This window comes from Rhincodon typus, chromosome 32 (assembly GCF_021869965.1).
Source record: "Rhincodon typus isolate 14 chromosome 32, sRhiTyp1.1, whole genome shotgun sequence".
Taxonomy (NCBI): Eukaryota; Metazoa; Chordata; class Chondrichthyes; order Orectolobiformes; family Rhincodontidae; genus Rhincodon; species Rhincodon typus.
The window spans coordinates 31,038,612-31,054,072 of record NC_063363.1 but is presented as its reverse complement, the minus strand read 5'-3'; the positions used below and the strand labels follow the sequence as shown (position 1 = coordinate 31,054,072).

General features: G+C 43.8%; 1 long non-coding RNA gene across 1 annotated transcript in view; it reads right to left on the bottom strand.

Moving 5' to 3' along the window:
* Window positions 1–5,040: 5,040 nt before the first annotated feature.
* Window positions 5,041–15,461, bottom strand: part of LOC125486694 — a 25,452-nt gene continuing 15,031 nt past the window's right edge. The window contains exon 2 of the long non-coding RNA XR_007265333.1: window positions 5,041–5,281. This is a non-coding gene — a long non-coding RNA (uncharacterized LOC125486694). The remainder of the gene's footprint in view (window positions 5,282–15,461) is intronic.

The following is a 15,461-nucleotide window of genomic DNA, read 5'->3' as shown; positions in this document are numbered from 1 at the left end:
GAGCCCAAAGGGCAGCTCAGATGTAGGCACTACCGCAACTTGGTGGGGGGGGCACTGGGTATGGAGGTGGGAATCCCAGAATCTGGTCCCAACAACCATTTTTAAATGGCTTTGGAGCCCTTATGGCTCATCATAAATAAGAAATGGTCAAGTCTTATGAGGTAAGATGATAAAGAAATTAGGGAATGGGGCTAGTATAACAGCAATGGGTTGAATGATCTCTCTTTGGGCTACAACTTTCAATCATTTTCTTCCTAAATGTGTTTTTCCTTAGAAAGTTGGGCAGAGACATCCTGGCCGGAAGCAACTCTGCTAAAGCTGTTCTCCAAAAAGCGTTTGTATCCTCCTGTGACCCGATCGAACCCTTTCAAACCTGCCTTCTAGCAGAGAGATAAAGGAGGGGTATAGTCCCACAGAGTTTCTCTGCATTTCTGAATGGATTGAGCAAGCAGCTGTCTATGTGTAGGGACACATCATTCTGCAGGACCTGTGACAGTGACAGTATAATGATGTGGGCCTGTTTGGAGCAGCAGCAATGTATCTGTGTCATATACTAACAGCCGAATATTGATTGGAAAATGTCAGGAAGCACGTTGGACAGTGGGAGAGAACAATGCTGGACAGCATGATGCAACATTATGTGTGAACAAAGCTCTGCCCGTCAATCAAACTCGGAGGTAAATGGACGCTAAGACAAAAGAAGGAAATGTTAGAAAATTGATCAAAGTTGAGCCTTACAGAAGAAGAAAAATGGAGAGACTTGAGGAGGGAACTCTAGAGCATGGCGCTGGGGTGGTTGAAGGAATGGCTGACAGTGGGGGATAGAAGAAGCAGGATGTACGAGATGCTGGAATCAGAGAGTTTGGGAGATTTTGTTTTATAACTCATTTTAGGATATGGGTTTCATTAGCTCAGTCAGCATCTAGTGCATCCATTTTAGCGCTGGCAGAGATGACAGTAAAAGGGAGGGGGTGAGACCGTACGGATAAATTGAAAATAAATTTGTGGAAAATGTAACGACCACAGGAGCTGTAGGAGCTGATATATTCTTGCTGAACCCCCGAGCTGCTAGCAGTTGTTGATTGACACCCTTGAGTGCACCTTCCTGAATGAAATCATTTCCTCCAACCAAAAAGGCCATCATTCAAGCAACTTGCAGTGAGGGTGAGAGCCAGGAAAAGAAAAATCTTCGCACATGCTTGCCATGTCCTGGGGATGCTGTCATGACTCATTCCTCTGACAAGAAATTTCATCTCACAGAAGGCTGTGAAGTGATCCAGGATCCGGTACAAGATCATCAGATATCATGGAAACCTCTTTCCTTAAAGGGGCAGCTAAGACATTGGAGTCCCACTTAGGAACATAGGAAATAGGAGCAGGAATAGGCCATTCGAGCCTGCTCCACCATTCAGTATGGTCATGGTTGATCATCCAACCCAGTCCCCTGTTCCTGCTTTCTCCCCCATACCCTTCGATCCTAATAACGATATCTAACTCCTTCTTGAAATCATACAACATTTTGACCTCAACCACTTTCGATGGCAGAGAATTCCACAGCACTCTCCCTCCATCTCAGTCCTAAATGACCTACCCCATTCTAAGGAATGTCAGTTCCTTAGACTGACATTGTGGTCTGGACCCTCTGGTCAGCAGGAGCATCCTTCCTGCGTTTGCTCTGCTTAGTACAGTTAGAAGTTTATAGGTTTCTACAACATCCCTCCTCAGTCTTCTGAACTCCAGTGAATATAAATCATAGAATCCAAGCAGTGTGGAAACAGGCCCTTCAGCCCAACAAGTCCACACCGAACCTCAGAGCATCCCACCCACACCCATCCCCCTAATCAACACATCCCTGAACTCTATCGGCAATTTAGCATGGCCAATCCACCTAGCCTGCACATCTTTGAACTGTGGGAGGAAACCCACGCAGACATGGGGAGAATGTACAAACTCCACACAGACAGTCGCCCAAGAGTGGAATCAAACCCATGTTCCTGGTGCTGTGAGGCAGCAATGTTAACCACTGAGCCACCGTGCCAACCTAAATTTTCAAGTTGAGGAAACATAGTTGGTAGGACTCGAACCTACGCGGAGAAACCCCAATGGATTTCTAAATCATTACCTTAGCCATTCGGCCACCATTTCAGGCCCCAAATATAGTCCTAACTGATTCAGTCTCTCTTCATACGTCAGTCCTGCCATTCCAGGAATCAGTCTGGTAAACCTTTGTTGCACTCCTCTATAGTCAGTCCTGCCTCAGCTATGGTTCAGGAAGCAGGTCCCAAATTATCATGTTCTCTCACTCACTAGATTGAACTAATAACCAATGCAAGTTCCTGCCAATTGCAGGCCTTTGAGGAAGCTCCAAATTAATTTACTTGTTGGGGCACAATTCCTGTGTTGATTTACTAAGAAGCTGATTACTGTACCCCAATGCAACTTGGAAATGTTTCTTTATATTTTCTAAGTTAGTGAATGAGAAATGTGACTGAAATGCTTGAGCCCAGATCTTCAGATATGAAAATAGTCATTGCTAAAGGTAGAAATATGTAGAGGTCCCAGTCCAGCTGGGAATTTCCTGGGAAGTTGAAACTTCCAACGAGCAATTACCTGGCATCTCCAAACCTCCAAAAGTATCCCACAATCTGAGTTACAATCGAAGTCTCTGATGGTTCTGACTTACTGACATAAACAGCTGGCCAGGAAATATTAGGAAGTTAGAATCCTGCTCTCATTCCTAGCTATATAAAAATACTGATTCCTCTCGTACCCCACAGACACCCTGTGCCCTCTGACTCAAGCAATCGCCCCTGACCCGACCCCGATTCCCCCCATCACCATTGACCCAACATTTCCCTTCTCAGATAGTAGGAACTGCATTTCCCTTCTCAACCTGACCCCAATTTCCCATGGACCCTACTCACAAATCAACCCAACTCCCAACCACCACCACCCTCCAGTTTTCCCCTATAACCACCAGACACATCCTTCCTAATCTGATCCAATGCACCCAACTGGCCTTACCATTCAATCCTAAACTACTCTCAAACCCCCAACTCCCTCCTGACCCAACCTGACCTGTCCTCACACTACCCAAATGTTTTCCAGACTCAACCCCTGACCCACTCTAGCTTTACCACTTACCTGCTAACCTAGCTCCTTACCACCTGGTACCTGTACACTTTCACCCACTTGGCACTTTAATCTTTACCCCCTCCACAAACACACACCTCTTACTGTAAACCTTTCATCCACCTGACTTCCATATCCCCTCACCTACCTTTTCAGAAAAGCTGTCAAAGTGGCTTACGGACCTTTGATCTATAGAATACAACAGATACTGCTGAACAAAAAACGGTGTGGTTTCACTGCTGATTCACTTCAATGCTCGTTTCATGGATTCCTGAAATTATCTACACTGCTTCAGTTGGGAAAACTCCTGGCCCAAAAGTTCATCCAAAAAATTTCACGGCAGCAGTAATTTGCATCACAGGTAAACAGGGTGGTTAAGAATTCATTTAGCACGCTTGCCCCCATTGCTCAGACCTTTGAGTATAGGAGGTGGGAAGTCATGTTGTGATTTCTGGAGTACTGTGTGCAGCTCTGGTCGCCCTGCTATTGGAAGGATATGATTAAACTGGAGAGAGTTCAGAAAAGATTTACCAGGATGTTGCCGGGACTGGAGGATTTGAGTTATAAAATTAGACTGGAAAGATGACGGCTTTGTTCACTGGAGCACAGAAGGTTGAGGGGTGACCTTATTGAGGTTTATAATATCAGGGTGGGCGTTGATAAGGTGAATGACAAGGATCTTGTCCCTAGGGTGGGGGAGTTCAAAACGAGGGAGCATATTTTTAAGGTGAGAGGAGGAAGATTTAAAAAGAACATGAGGGGCAACCTTTTTACACAGAGAGTGATTCGTGCATGGAATGAACTGCCAGAGGAAGTGGTGGATGCTAGTATAGTTACAACATTTAAAAGACATTTGAATAAGTACATGAATAGGAAAGATCTGGAGGGATATGGGCCAAGCGCATGCAGGTGGGGTTAGTTTAGTTTGGGAACCTGGTCGGCATGGACTGTTTGGACCAAAGGGTCTGTTTCCGTATTTTATGGCTTTATGGCTCTATGACTCTATAACCAAAACTGAATACAGTTTCTTCACTTGTTTGAGGGGGGTTGGGGGAGGGAGCATGGTCTATCCATATTCTGGGCAACCGAAGTATCACCTTCTTTCTGAAGAAGAAGTGTCCAGACCCAAAACGTCAGCTTTCCTGCTCCTCTGATGCTGCTTGGCCTGCTGTGTTCATCCAGCTCTACACCTTGTTATCTCAGATTCTCCAGCATCGGCAGTTCCTACTATCTCTGAATCGACGCATCACCTTGTCAGTTTGGAATTGGATTTGATATTTTCAGCTCACTTTACAAAGCAGTCAGATCCCAAAGTAGTCTTGGGAATAGAAGGTCTCTCCACTGACAGTTGTGGAATAGAACATAGAACATAGAACAGTACAGCACAGTACAGGCCCTTCGGCCCACGATGTTGTGCCCACTTATTATCCTCCTAAGATCAAAATACCCTGAATACCCTACATTTTACTATCATAATAGACTGCTGATTAAAGCAACAAATGCTCTGCCCTTTTAAAAAATGTAAATTTAAAAAATGTAAAATGTAAAACATGTTTTACACAAGAGTTGGTTTAGTGCATGGATACTGGTTTTGATTTCTCCCTCTCGCATGTGTTTGGGTCTTGAATCAGAAACTGCACAAGCAGATGCTGGTTCTGTGTCAATCCATTTTATTAGGTAGAACATTGTGACTTGAAAGCTAATATTTGCCTGGCATCATAGTGCAGCCTGCCAAGGATTGAGTGGTCAGAAGTCTAACTTGTAGCATCAGCACAGATACATTCAAAGACTTCCCAACAGATGGCAAACATTGAGGAATGTGTCACTGCTGGCATACTTTATTTCTTCATGTGACCAGACTGTCATGACAATGAATCAGATCTCAAAGTACCAGGAACATTTTCAACGTTTAGTTCCAAAACATGTTTTTAATAAGACGACTACAACAGACAAAAAACAAAAAGATCGTGGATGTGAATTCACTTCTGTCTGGCTAAGTCCTGTGTGGAACTCATGGAATGTCATTCCTGTAAAGGGTCAGGAAAACTTCAAAGAAAAAGCCATAACAGAAATAGATAACATGGGAAGTTCATCTCCTCCACTTCAGCAGATAGCCACCACTTGAAGTCTTTTTGCATGTTTTGCCATTCTAGGAATATGCAGAAAAAAGAGGGTTAAAAACTGTCTCAACTATCAAAGTTCCACTATCTATTCTTCAGGAGACATTTAGATATCATCCATATATCTTTAAACTTCCTTTTTTTTTGTACGCTGTTCTCATTCCCAATCTGTCTTTATGTGAGTCATCTTCTTTCTTCTTGTGTCTGGTAACTAATAAACTCGCTCTTTTATTAATTGAAGAATGTGTGGTTAAGTTGGCTCATTTTAAAACAAAAATGTATTTGGCGTTGCAGAAAGGCATCCACAAGGGTGGAATCCTTTTAAAACTAACCTTGGGGCGGTACAGAGGCTCAGTGGTTAGCACTGCTGCTTCATAGCACCTGGGACCTGGCTTCAATACCATCTTCAGGCAACTGTCTGTGTGGAGTTTGCACATTCTTCACATGTCTGCATGAATTTCGTCTGGGGGCTCCGGTTTCCCCCCATAGTCCAAAGATGTGCAGGTTAGGTGGATTAACCATGCTAAATTGTCCTGTAGTGTCCAGGGATATGCAGACTGGGTGGATTAGCCATGAGAAATGCAGGGTTTCAAGGATAAGGAGGAGGTTGGGTCTGTGTGAGATGCTTTTCAGAGGGTCAGTGTGGATTTGATGGGCCGAGTGGCCTGTCCCACAGTGTAGGGATTCTATGATTGCTCTGGCCGTGGATCGTGACCATCCTAGCTCAAGCCAACCACAGACACACACAGGAATTTCTGGAGGCCTGGTTTTCAATCCATAATGGAATCAACAAATATTGTGGAATTCGACCCCATACACAAACCCATGCAGAACAGAACCAGAAATGACACAACCCAACTTGACAGGCCGGATCATATAAATACCAAACGGAGTAGAACAACGTCGCTTCATTGGAGGCAACACTGATGGTGATGAAACATCTATACGATAACCAGCCAGCTCAGTGAGCAAGCCAATAATATCAGTCATCTCTGCCCCAGCACACCACTGCAGGGATTCCTTCAGCCTAACCTGCTTCACTTGTGATCTTCCTCAGCATGAGGTCAGAATTGGAGATGTTCATATTAGTGCTCCAATATCATTGACAATTTCTTAGATACTGAAGCAGCTTATGATCACATGCAGCAAGACCCAGACAACATCCAGGCTTGACATGATTAGAAGCAAACTACAGTCATGCCACACAAGTGCCAAACAATGACCAAACCCACCAAACAAAGTTTTCAATCTCCTGTTGCCATTCAATGGTGTTGCCATTGACAAATCCCTCATGATCAACATCCTGGGGTCACCATTGATCAGAAGCTGAATTGGACTCACCAGATGGATACTGTGGCTATAGGAGCACATTGGGAATTCTGTGGGGAGTAACCCATGTCCTGGCTCCCCAGAGTCTACCTACCATCTCCAAGACACAAGTCAGGAATGTGTATTCCCCACTTACTTGGATGAAAGTGAGCTCCAAAAGCACTGAAGAACCTTGATAACATTCAGGATAAAGCAGTCTTTTAAACCATCACTTTAAACATTTATTCCCTCCACCACCAGCACACATTGGCAGATGTACCTCATGCAAGAAACTCAACAAACCCTTAAATGCACCTTCTAAACTCATGAGTCTACCATCCAGAAGACAATACCAGCAAATCCTAAGAAACACCAACACCTGCAAGTTCTCTCCATGTCACACTTCTTCCTGCTAGGAATTCTATCACCATTTCTTCAGTGTAACTGGATCTATGTCCTGGAATGCTGCCCCTAATAGGACTGTGGGTCTACTTACATCCCAAAGATAGCAATGGCTTAAAAAGATGGCTCACCACCATCTTCTCAAGGGCAATCAGAGATTGGCAATAAATGCCAACCTTGCCAGTACCTCCCATTATTAAATAAACCTGTTTCCACTTGCAGCCATATCCAAAACAAGAGGACAGAACTAATGGATCCAGTAAATAATTCAGGAGCATTGCAGAGAGAATGGTTAGACTGTTGCATTTGCAATCTCTTACTGTAGTTGATGTGAGTAGCAAAGATGCATTTAATATGAAGCTGGGCAAAGGCAAGGAGAGGAAGGGAAAGTTATGATCATAGGGTTAAATTAAGTGGATAGAGTAAACTTATGAATGGTCTCAGAATCACAGAACCATTGAATTGTTACAGTGCAGAAGTAGGTTGTTCAGCCCATTGTGTTCAAATCTCTGAGTATTTTGACTTAGTGCCAAGTTCCTACATTTCCCTAGAGCCCTGCATTTTGTCTTTGTTTAAATAATCACCCGATGCCTTTCTTGAATACCTCAGGTGAACCTGCCTCCCCCACATCAGAAAAAAGCAAGGGTCCCAATACTGACGTGAGAGCAACTCCAGTACAAATCTTCCTCCAGCTTAAACAAAACTATTGAAATTACCCTTTCTTTCCTACATTTCAGCCAATTTCGATTCCACGGTGTTGCTATTTCTTATTTTTCCTCATGATCCATTGCGTTCCTCACTAGCCTGTCATGTGGCACTGTATTGAACACATTTGGGAAATCCATGTACACCACATGGACAATGCTATCCTCAGCAATCCTCTCTGTTACCCCTTTGAAAAATACCAGCAATTTAGTTAGACGCAATTTTCCCTCAACAAATCCATGCTGACTTCACTGAATCAAGCCACATTTTTCTGCTTGACTATTAATTCCATTCTGAAGAACTGTTTTTCGACGTTTCCCCACTCCTGAAGTTAAACTGACTGGTTTGAAATTGCAGAACCGATCATTACGAAATTTTTTGAACGACAGTGTAATGTTAGCAGTTTTCCAGTCCTCTGGCACAGGTTCCTGTCTGATTATGAAGCGTTACTTCCTGTCGGTAATTATGGGTGAATTGTGTCACAGTGGTCAGATAATTATTAAACTCTCCATGACATCATCCTTGCTTCCAATTCAAACTAATGTCATCAGTTTGGCTGAGTTATGGAATACAAACAGCTCACCAATTCTCTCCTGTAACTTACCCACGTTGACTGGCTGTGACTGGAGTTGAGAAATAGGCTGATGACTATTTTTTAAATATTCATTCACGAGGCCGGTATTTATTACCCACATCGAATTGAAGTCAAAATGGCGGTGAAATAGCAGCACAGCAAGAGGCCTCCGTAGCCCAGGAGCCCAGAGCTCATCTACTCTATGTGGATTTTGCTTTTGTTTTTGTTCCCTGTTTTTGAAAAATGCTTCCATTTATCATCCTGCCTCTTCAAACGGCTCGGGCAGAAGGTGCGTTCTCCTGGCTTGGGCCCATGACAAGGAGGATTCCAGCTCGACATGGTGGTCTGGGCCCAGCGATGACCCGGCGTGCCTGCCTCAGTCTGGAGGCTCATTCTCGGCTTGGCACTGTTGTCCCGGCATGTGGGTCTTGTACTGGCGTTAAAGTCTTATTCAGTCTCGGGTTCTGGGCCTTCCAACAGCACAGCACGGCAGTCTTGGCGTTGTGTGGAGGTCTGCTTTGGTGCGAAGATCTCCTTCCAGCAGCCTGGTGGGCAGCCTCGTCCCAGCATGGCACTCTCTGCCTGGCACAGCAGTCACCTTGTCCCGGAGGGGTGGTCTTGGTTTGGCAGTTTTGTCCTTGTGTGGAGTTCCTCATCAACAGTGGCTTCCAGATATTCCAATGGCCCAGTGTGGCAGTCTCGTTCCGGGTATTCCCAGTGGGAGATCTTGTCCTGGCATGGCAGTCTCAGCCTGGCACAGATCACCTTGTCCCCAAGAAGCAGTCTCAGTGTGACAGTCTCATCCCAGCATGGAAGCCATGTTCGGCATTGGCTTCCGGGAATTCCAGCTTTCATCATTTTGATAAGCTTTCCCCAATCTGAAAACCGATCTGAGATGAACTTTGCCTTAACTTTCACTATTTTTTTCCTTCTTATCTATGACTTACAAATTGCTATTCTACTTTAGTTGCCTAGAGAGCAGTGAAAACATAAGAATATAAGAGCAGGAGTAGGCCATGAGGCTCCTCGAGCCTGTCTGCTATTTGATGCAATCATGTCTAATCTCACAGAGTCATAGAGAGAGACAGCAATTTGGTACAACTCATCCATGTCAGCCAGATATCCTAAATTAATCCAGTCCCATTTACCAGCATTTGGCCCATATGCCTCTAAACCTTTACTATTCATATACCCATCCAAGTGCCTTTTAAATGTTATAATTGTACCAGCCTCCACCACTTCCTCTGGCAGCTCATTCCATACACGCACCACCCTCTGTGTGAAAAAGTTGCCCCTTAGGTCCCTTTTAAATCTTTCCCCTCTCCCCTTAAACATATGCCCTCTAGTTTTGGACTCTGCTACCCTGGGGAAAAGACATTGGCTATTTACCCTATCAATGTCCCTCATGATTTTATAAACCTCTATAAAGTCACTCCTCAGCCTCCGACACTCCAGGGAAAGTAGCCCCAGCCTATTCAGCCTCTGCCTATAGCTCAAACCCTCCAAACCTGGCAACATCCACGGAAATCTTTTCTGAAGCCAGCCTAATCTCTAATTTCCTGCCCTCTCTATATAACACTTCAACAGGCTACTAATCAAATATCTGTCTAGCTTCTCCTTAAAGTTAAGGGTTGATCATAATGCTGTGGGTTTGGATACACTTAAGGATGGTAAATTTCCTTCCCTAAAGGATATTACTGAACCAGAAGGGCTTTTATTACAATAGTTGTACAAAGCGTATAATTCCAGAAAGTACTGAATTCAAATTTTTGCAGAGAGATTTGAAAGTACATGCGCAAAAAAAGTTGCCTGGGATTCTGGATTATTATACCAATGGTATCACTATTATGCCATTGCCTACTCATGACTAGGACCCAAATCAAGGGTTAAATGGGAATTGAATAGTACAATGGCAGGAATGACTTCCTGACTTGGTCTTCATGCTAATTTATGGGGCCCGAGTTTCTGTGGGATGTACTGAATAAGCAAATGCAATCTCCCACCTTGTCTCATATATACCACATTCCTTTGATTCTCTCATCGCACCCCCCTCAAGACTAAAGCTAAAACTCTCACACTGGCTAGTGCTTTCGCTGAACCTAAGGTAACTCTCTAAATAACAACAAGTGGAACTCTAAGGTTAGAGTGAGGTTCATTCAGAAATGAACACATTCATAGACAAACGATAGTGGGAATGTGGAACTCCCTCTCACTCAGAGAGTCATTCAGTTGGTTGGGGAGTGGGAGGTGCACAAAGTAAAATTTCAAAACTTGACTTTGCTGCAGGTAAATCAGGAGCTAGTGAACCAAGGCACATGGATGAATGAGCCACACGTTTGTGTACTTGGTGGACATGAGCTGTGGATTCATGTTTGCTTCTCAGAAGGAGTGAACTACTAACTGAAGCTGTTGTGTTTAGAGATTCATGTACACAATGTGTGTCTCTGTAATAAAAATTTACAAGTAGCTTAATGGGGTTAAGGGTTCAAGTTCTATGCTTCACCACTTGACTCAGAATCACAGAACTGTTGCAGTGCAATAGGAAATTGTTCAGCCCATTGTGTCTGTACCAATTCTCTGAATGAGCATCTTACTTAGTGCCACTCCCCTATCCCCATAAATGTGCAGATTGTTGTTTTTCAATAACCATTTGAATCATTTTAAAGCCTGAATTGAATTTGCCTCTACCACACTCTCAGGCAGTACAGGGGCAGCATTGTGGCTCAGTGGTTAGCACTGCTATGTCGCAGTGCCAGGGATCTGGGTTTGATTCTAGCCTTGTGTGGAGTTTGCACGTTCTCCCTGTGTCTCCATCGGTTTCCTCCCACAATACAAAGATGTGCAATTTAGGTCGATTGGCTGTGCTAAATGACCCCAAAGTATCCAGGGATGTGCAGGTTAGGTAGGTTAGTCATGGGAAATGCAGGGTTATAGGGATAGGGTAGGGGTCTAGGTTTGGGTGGGATGATCTTGGGAGGATCAATGGGCTGAATAGGCAGTTCCCATGCTGTAAGGATTCTATGGTTAACCACTTGCTGCTTGAAGAGGTTCTTCCTGGTGTCAATTTTGCTACTTGTGCCAAAGATTTTGACTCTGTCAATCCTTTCAATCCTTCTAACCTCAATCCTTTCAATCCTTCCAATCTCAATCCTTTCAATCCTTCCAATCTCAATCCTTTCATGAGTGGGGACAGTTTCTCTCTGTCTACATTATCCCGCCCCTCATGAATTTGAATACCTCCATCAAATCTTCTCACAGCTTTTCTTTCTTGAAGGAAATCAGCCTAACTTCTCCAATCTATCTTCATAAATGAAGTTACTCATCCCTGGAACCATCCCATTGAAACTTATCTGCATCTTCTTCATTTTCTTCTGAAAGTGTGGTGCCCAGAACTGGATGTAACACTCCAGCTGAGGTCATACTAGTGTCTGGGACATAGAAACATTGAAAATAGTTGCAGGAGGAGGCCATTCAGCCCTTCGAATTTGCACCACCATTCAATACGATCATGGATGATCATGCCATTTCAGTATCCCACTCCCGCTGTCTCTGTATACCCCTTTACCCCACAAGGGCCATGTCTAGCTCCCTCCTAAATATATCTAACAAACTGGCCCCAACAGCTTTCTGTGGTAGAGAACTCCACAGGATCACAACTGAAGAAATTCTTCCTCATCTCAGTCCTGAATGGCTTACCCCTTATTCTTAGACTGTGACCCCTAGTTCTCTACTTCCCCAACATCGGGAACATTCTTCCCACATGTAGCCTGTCCAGTTTCATCAGGATTTTATATGTTTCTATAAGATCCACCCTCCATTCTTCTAAATTCCAGTCAGTACAAGCCCAGTCGATCCAGTCTTTCTTCACATGTCAGTCCTGCCATCCCGGGAGTCAGCCTGGTGAACCTTCGCTGGACTCCCTCAATAGCAAGAATGTCCTTCCTCAGACTAGGAGACCAAAAATGCATACAATGCTCAATGTGTGGCCTCACAGGCCCTGTATAGGTGCAGCAAGACATCCTTACTCTAATACTCAAATCTTCCTGCTATGAAAGCCAGTATACCATTAGCTTTCCTCACTGCTTATAAAAGTTCAGCATAGTCTCTGTGCTGTTGTACTTGCTGCAATTATGAATAAAGCTTAGGATGTTGGTTTTATTAAATATTCCTCCAGTCTGTCCTGCCAGCTTCAATGAATGAGGCTCATACTCATAATGTCTCATTGCTCCTGGCCTGCCTTTAGAATTGTACCTATTATTCTACATTGGTCCTTCTATGCTTTGTCTACCACAATGTAAAATGAAATTAAAGACTTGGCTGAAAAAGTTGAATGGCCTTTACTTGTTCCTCTTTTCCTAAAGCTCCATCTGTCACTGCCTGGCACTCACTTGGGTGTTGGTGAGCAACTTTAACCAGTCCTTCTCTCTATCCTGTCACCCAATAAACAAAAGACAAGACGCCACTGTTCCATGGAAATCAGCAATTAATCACACAAATCAAACCAGAACTTGGCCTAGATATTGAGATTTCCCTGGAACCTATTCAAAACCAGCAACGAAAGCCCTTGAGCATGAGGTAAAGTCACACATGTATACATGAGTCATCAAAGGACTACTTAGGATGTCAAGCTGAATTTGGGTGAAATGGATGATTGCTGACAGAAATTCTTACTGTAACTGACAAATATGAATTACAATAATCACCAGGGTCCTGTACATGACAGGTGGCAGATGATTGCAATCTGTGGAGAATTTTGAAGTATTTTATGAAGTTTTACTATAGTCTTTATTTATGAGAAACTGTTGCATCCCCAAGTGTCATTACTTTTGAAGATGGATAAAGCCAGGCTAGTGAGTTCCTGCTGGTTTCTGCTGATGCTGCTTTCTCATAGCAAATGGGAACCTCAATTCTGGGAACCAGACTTTAGGAAGATGGAAAGGCGATAAGAAAATTTATGAGAATTGTTCCAGGATTAGGCATTTCAATCTTAAGAAGAGAGATATTTTTATCTTTTTTTTGTGGGGTGTAGGTGTCTCTGGCTAGGCCAGCATTTATTGCCCAGAGGGCAGCTAAGAGTCAACCACATTTCTGTGGGTCTGGAGTCACATGGAGACCAGACCAGGTAAGGATGGAAGTTTCCTTCCCTAAGGGACATTAGTGAACCAGACAGGTTTTTCCCAACAATCAACATCATTAGACTGTTAATTCCAGAATTTTTTAAATTTAACTTCCCGCCGTGGTAAGACTCGAACGTGGGTCGTCTGGATTAATAGCCCAGTGATAATATAACAAGGCCATCACCTCCCCTTAAATAAAACATAGATGTAGATTTACCTTCTTTCTATTTTACCTGGAGTCCTTAACTTACAGAATGATGTCTAACAAAAAGTAGCCATTCGACCTACTGTGCCCATTGCTGGTTCTCAAAAGAGCCAGTCAATCATCCCACTGTCCCAATTTTCCTTGTTAACTCCCTCAATTATTTGATCATTAGCAGGGGAATTCATAACTATGCTTGATCCCTTGGCACAGGTCCTCTGTAGTAATGATTATTGATTGGTAAGCAGGAGCAGGATCCCTGGAGTATTTACTCTCCTTGGGATGCTCAGACAGAGATGAATGAACTCCCTCCAGAGCTGGTTTCATCCTAGCCACTACAGACCTGAGCATTCAGCCAGCTTCCAGGTTTTCATAAGCAGAAATGTATTGCATAAGATACCTCTTGGGGCAGGTTGGTGGGGGCGAGGGAGTGGGCCTACGTAGCATTATGTGGTATGGAAGCAATTTGTTCAACCTTTAGTGACCAGTATACTGTTATAAAAATGCTCGTCAACAGGAATCCCAATCTAACATTCCAATTAAATGAAATCAGAACTGGGGTATCCAGATTGACTACTGACAACATGTTGTACCTTCCTGTGTGTTGGGATGCAAAAACAACATCTCGCATTTATGTGGCACCTTGAATCTTGGACAATGTCTTAAAGTGCTTTACTTCAGAGCATCAGCTGTAGCTCAGGGGCATTAATCTCACCTCTGAATCACAGGGCTCCAGGTTTGTTGGTTCCTCCAGGGCTTGAATGCACCAGCCAAGACTGATGTTCCCCAGGCAGTAGAGAGGGGAAGCTGCAAATCCATCTCTCGGGTTAAACTGGGGCCTAAGGTGCCTACTGGATAGATCCAAATAATCCCACAGCAGTGTGAAGAAAAACAAGGAAGCCCTTCCTGGTTTCCTGATCAGTATTCATTCTTTACAGCAACAGATTATCTGGTTCTTATCACACTGCTGCTTGTGGGAACTTGTTGTGCACAAATTGACTGTTGCATTTCCGAGTGACTACCCTTCAGAAGTACTCATTGGCTGTAATGTTCTTTGAGATGTCCAATGACCGTGGAAAGACCTATATAGCTGCAAGTGATTTGTTATATTATTCACATTTTCAGCATTTGACACCAGGTAACATCAGAAAATGAGGAAAGTGGTTTTAAGAAGCATCTTAAAGGTGGAGATGTGAACAAGTGGAAAGGGTAGGAAGGGAATTCCAGACATTATGACCTTGGTAGCTGAAAGCATAGCTTTTAATGGTGGAGTGATTAAAATTGGAAATAGAAATAGGGACATATCTTGCTTGGAGGGAGTGCAATATTGTCTCTCTAGAATGATACCATGCATTGTAAAAGTTGAACTACAAGGAAAGATTACACAAATTAGGGTTGTGGGACCCGGAATTTAAAAGTTTAAAGATAGAGTGAATCAAAGTTTTTGTGATATTTATGAGAATGGAAAGGGTAGCTAGGACAGCTGTTCCCAAATGTGGGCCATGGCTTCTGATGGGGGTCACGGGGTCACATGGAAGACCCCAAGCTCCACCTCCTCTGAGCAGCAATGACTACATGGAGGAGAGTTAACCCCAGTCCCAAGAGAGCTGTGGGAGAAACTGGTCAATGGACAAGTTGACTTGATGGGTCTATTTCTGTGCTGTATGGATCTATGACTCCAATTCCACAAACAACATTGGACACGTGTAGATACAAAGTGCTCTTTAAGTTAAGAAAACACCTTCAGCTGGGTGGGCCCTGGATGGGTGAGAGCTGACATGGTGTTGGCAGAGACTGCAGGAGAAAACGGGAGGCTGTGCGGCTGAGCTGACATGGTACGTGATGGCTGTTGTTCTGCTCCAGTCATTCGGCCTGTATCCAGGCGCCTGCTCCAGTCATTC